Source organism: Tetranychus urticae, unplaced genomic scaffold, assembly GCF_039701765.1.
Source record: "Tetranychus urticae isolate SD_2017Ah unplaced genomic scaffold, NJAU_TeUrti_SD_1.0 Scaffold_4, whole genome shotgun sequence".
Taxonomy (NCBI): domain Eukaryota; kingdom Metazoa; phylum Arthropoda; class Arachnida; order Trombidiformes; family Tetranychidae; genus Tetranychus; species Tetranychus urticae.
The window spans coordinates 652,501-657,500 of NW_028315836.1; the positions used below are offsets into that span (position 1 = coordinate 652,501).

Below are 5,000 nucleotides of genomic sequence, written 5' to 3' on the forward strand. Positions count from 1 at the left end.
TGATCCAAGAAATTGGTATCAAGCGGTTATAATACTATGCTGTTTAGTTGACTTGCAAACGTACCCAGCAATGGTTACTCCTGCTAGATGTGGTTGCACATTTTAGTGGAAGAAGATGGATTCTAAAGAGCTTTCTGCAGAATTATCTTAATGCACGACATAAATCTCGATACCTCGTTAAAGTTAGCATCCACTTGCTGGTTGTTAGCTGAGGATATCGTATTTATAGCTGCAAAAACAACTTGTTTAGCATTTTACTTTGCTAAAACATCAAGTTACCTGGTTGATCCTGCCAGTAGTCATATGCTTGTCTCAAAGATTAAGCCATGCATGTCTAAGTACATACTGTTTATAAAGTGAAACCGCGAATGGCTCATTAAATCAGTTACGGTTCCTCGGATATTCTTTTTTACATGGATAACTGTGGTAATTCTAGAGCTAATACATGAACAAGTGTTCCAACCTCAGCTTGCTGACGGAAGGATCGCATTTATTAGTACAAGACCAATGATTCTTATTCACCTAGAACCCTGTTCAGTGATTTCGGTCGCTGTCTAAGGACTAGCAGTGGGGATCTTAGCAACTTCGGTTGCATTTCTTGTGATGACTCTGAATAACTGAGCAAATCGTATGGCCTCTGAGCCGACGATGTATCCCTCAAGCAACTGCCTTATCAACTGTCGATGGTAGGTTATGCGCCTACCATGGTTGTAACGGGTAACGGGGAATTAGGGTTCGATTCCGGAGAGGGAGCCTGAGAAACGGCTACCACATCTAAGGAAGGCAGCAGGCGCGCAAATTACACAATCCCAGTACGGGGATGTAGTGACGAAAAATAACAATACGGGACTCTATTGAGGCCCCGTAATTGGAATGAGTACAATTTAAATCCTTTAACGAGGATCTATTGGAGGGCAAGTCTGGTGCCAGCAGCCGCGGTAATTCCAGCTCCAATAGCGTATATTAAAGTTGCTGCGGTTAAAAAGCTCGTAGTTGGATTTCAGTCGAACCTATGGGGTCCACTGATTAAAGGGTTAGATGGTGATGTTAGGTTTCTTGCTTGTGTCTACGGATGCTTGCTTGAACCTTCATTCCTCTTTCCTGGTGGTTACATTCATAGTGTTTAGACAGAAAATTGCTCGATATTTGCTATCAATGCTCTTTACCGAGTGTTGATTCAAGCGATCGAGACTTTTACCTTGAAAAAATCAGAGTGCTCAAAGCAGGCGTCCAAAACCTCGAAAGAGGTGCCTAAAAACGGTATGGTCAACCATCTATATGATGCGTACCACTACCTTAACTTGAATGATCTTGCATGGAATAATGGAATAGGACCTTGGTTCTATTTTGTTGGTCTTAAGAATCCAAGGTAATGATTAAGAGGGACAGACGGGGGCATTTGTATTGCGGCGCTAGAGGTGAAATTCTTGGACCGTCGCAAGACAAACTACAGCGAAAGCATTTGCCAAGAATGTTTTCATTAATCAAGAACGAAAGTTAGAGGTTCGAAGGCGATCAGATACCGCCCTAGTTCTAACCATAAACGATGCCAACCAGCGATCATTCTGAGTAACTAATTTCATGACTCGAATGGAAGCTTCCGGGAAACCAAAGTTTTTGGGTTCCGGGGGAAGTATGGTTGCAAAGCTGAAACTTAAAGGAATTGACGGAAGGGCACCACCAGGAGTGGAGCTTGCGGCTTAATTTGACTCAACACGGGAAAACTCACCCGGCCCGGACACTGAGAGGATTGACAGATTGAGAGCTCTTTCTTGATTCAGTGGGTGGTGGTGCATGGCCGTTCTTAGTTGGTGGAGTGATTTGTCTGGTTAATTCCGATAACGAACGAGACTCTAGCCTACTAAATAGACTTGCAGTTTACACTGCAGTACTCCCCCTTAGTCAACCTGTGGGTGGTAGTATCTCTTGATGGTTTCGGCTGTTGAGGGCTCTGCTGCTATTAGCCTACAGAATTGGCTAGGGTAAGGATGCTGTAGCACTGTAAGGACTTCTTAGAGGGACAAGCGGCGCTCGCAGCCGCACGAAACAGAGCAATAACAGGTCTGTGATGCCCTTAGATGTCCGGGGCCGCACGCGTGCTACACTGAAGTGGTCATCGTGCATACTGTTTCCTGCTCCGAAAGGAGTGGGTAACCGCTTGAACCCATTTCGTGATGGGGATTGGGCATTGTAATTATTGCCCATGAACGAGGAATTCCCAGTAAGCGTGAGTCATTAGCTTGCGTTGATTACGTCCCTGCCCTTTGTACACACCGCCCGTCGCTACTACCGATTGAATGATTTAGTGAGGACTTCGGACTGGTCAATCCAGACCATTGGGAAACTAGTGGTCGGATTGTGCTGGAAAGATGTTCAAACTTGATCATTTAGAGGAAGTAAAAGTCGTAACAAGGTTTCCGTAGGTGAACCTGCGGAAGGATCATTAACGTATTACCCTCTTATTATAAGAGAAATACAACCTTCAAACAATCAAACACTCTGCATAGTGATATTGTAGATGCTAATATGGTGAATGCAATTGAATTGTATTTGCATTAGAGTCGCAATTGTGAATGTTTATTGCAAACATTTAGCCATTGCAACATGATTCTAATTTGCATTACATTCGTTCATTCATACATCCATCTTTCATTATCCAATGCAACAAAGAGTGAGGGTTATCTAACGATAGCCATAATTTCTTTTGCAAAACAATTGTAGTTTATAATGAAAAGCCTGTCTTGCTACATACTTGGTACCTGATCAAGTCTTCAGCTTATGCTGACGGCAAGGTTTAAAGAAGGAAGTTTTACACTTCTTCGCCTAACTAAGTAAAGACAACTATGGTTTTTATAAACTGCATACAATTGTTTTCAAACCCTCTCAATGCAGATTTAGGATACTTATTAAAAGTCCCACGGTGGCAAAGATACATCTTCAAGCGGTGGATCACTCGAATTACCAATCGATGAAGAACGTAGCTAGCTACGATAATCGGTGCGAATTGCAGGACACGCCGAGCACTTGAGCTTCCAACGCACATTGCGGCTTTCGGGTCTTTTCCGAGGTCACATCTGTCTGAGAGTTGAGATGTAAAATAATCAACAAAACACTTGCATACTACCATATATGCATTGTTTTGAGAGGATTGTATATTTATATGCATGAATCTTGATGTTTTATTCCTTTTCTTAATTGCAATTCGTTGCAATTTAGTAAGGAGAATCTCAAATCTACTTGTTTCACATGATAAATTTTGTGTACAATGCATATTTCATCTCTGCAAGCAGTATATATGAATAGATACTAGCATGAGATTCTAAGGTTAGTCGCCTATCTGACGACGCTAAAGTCGTATAGCAGATAACTATGGTGATCAACTAACCTGTTAACTGATGAATCTTCTTGCACTTGTATAAATCGTACAAATAGTAGCTATTTCATTCTGTTAAAGCAGACCTAAGAAGTAATGCAAAGGCAAAATTTGTGCAAACATTAAAGTAGATTTACGTTGCTTGCTTGCAAACAACACAAATAAACATTAATCAACTTAATCAATATTTTTGATCTCAGATCAGGTGAGGTTACCCGCCGAATTTAAGCATATAATTCAGCGGAGGAAAAGAAATCAAATGAGATTCCCTGAGTAACGGCGAGTGAAAAGGGATGAGTCCGGCGCAAAGGTTTTCCATTGAAAGGTGGAAAGCGGTGCTGCGTAATGGCTAGAGTCACGATTATTTCAACTAAATCTGCAAGTCCCTCTGACAAGGGCCCTCTTCCCAGAGACGGTTCTAGGCCGGTGGCAGATCTTGGTTAATGGAATATCGATTACTGGCTTTAGTCGCGGATAGAGTCAGATTGCTTGAGAGTGCAATCCAAATTAGGAGGTAAACTCCTCCTAAGACTAAATACGATGGTAATATCGATAGCAAACAAGTACCGTGAGGGAAAGTTGCAAAGTACTTTGAAGAGAGAGTTCAAAAGGACGTGAAACCGCTTGTAGAGAAACGGATAGAACCACGAAGTGTAGCTGAGAGGAGAACTCAGCTCCTCTTGTGTATTGTTGCCTTTTTCTATTCAGTGCTAAGAATGCTTTACAGCGTTCCAAGATCAGTAGGTTAAGGGGTAACTTTTAGCCTGCCCTTGGATCTTGGTATTGATAGGAGGAGTGCAATATGTGCATGAGGAGTGCATTTTCTCAACTCTCGTGCTCAAACCACGACCAATGTGAAGGAGAGTGCAAAACTCTTGTTCAAGTGATAACAGCAAGGTGTACTAAACACACACCTAATCAGCATTTAGTTTTCACAGCTACTAATATTCCTTGCGTTGTTAGACTTAGCCTGTGAGCTAGTGTTGGCAACTGTTACCACAGTCACATTGGAGATGAATCTCTGCTTATGCAGGGTCAACAATGCTTGTCATCTGCTCTGACGAATCCGACTAGTCTTTCGTTGATGATGTCTGTTTCTTCACCTGGTGTTGAAACAACTCATGGATTGGCTGGCTTTTGGTGGTTTGTTGGTAAAAGTGGCAAGCTTACGTTAACCTAGTGATTCTGTGGTCAGTAGATCGGTACTCTATCCGACCCGTCTTGAAACACGGACCAAGGAGTCTAACATGTATGCAAGCTGATCAGTCTTGTTTAGGCTTGAAAGGCGAATTGAAAGAAATTGATATGATGTATGCTTGTAAGAGTATACCGCAATATCAGCCCGTGATATATCCACTTTACCGAGATTTTCGCGGAGCACTAGTATATATGTTAGTACCCGAAAGATGGTGAACTAAGCCCGGACAAGATGAAGCCAGAGGAAACTCTGGTGGAGGTCTGTAGCGATTCTGACGTGCAAATCGATCGTCAGATCCGGGTTTAGGGGCGAAAGACTAATCGAACCGTCTAGTAGCTGGTTTCTTCCGAAGTTTCCCTCAGGATAGCTGGCACCAATGGAAGTACCAGTAGCATCCGGTAGAGCGAATGATTAGAGGTCTTGGGGCCG

The 5,000-nt window shown here is 42.6% G+C and overlaps 3 non-coding genes across 3 annotated transcripts in view; all 3 read left to right on the forward strand.

Annotated features, from left to right (window-relative positions):
* The first annotated feature begins 276 nt into the window (after window positions 1–276).
* LOC149093005 (small subunit ribosomal RNA) lies at window positions 277–2,446 on the forward strand. Its single transcript, XR_016200374.1, has one exon. It is a non-coding gene; the product is annotated as a small subunit ribosomal RNA (ribosomal RNA).
* Window positions 2,447–2,933: 487 nt separating this feature from the next.
* On the forward strand, window positions 2,934–3,088 carry LOC149093006 (5.8S ribosomal RNA). Its single transcript, XR_016200482.1, has one exon. It is a non-coding gene; the product is annotated as a 5.8S ribosomal RNA (ribosomal RNA).
* Window positions 3,089–3,564: 476 nt separating this feature from the next.
* Window positions 3,565–5,000, forward strand: part of LOC149093007 (large subunit ribosomal RNA) — a 4,168-nt gene continuing 2,732 nt past the window's right edge. Inside the window, exon 1 of the ribosomal RNA XR_016200445.1 lies at window positions 3,565–5,000. This exon is cut by the window's right edge and continues 2,732 nt beyond it. This is a non-coding gene — a ribosomal RNA (large subunit ribosomal RNA).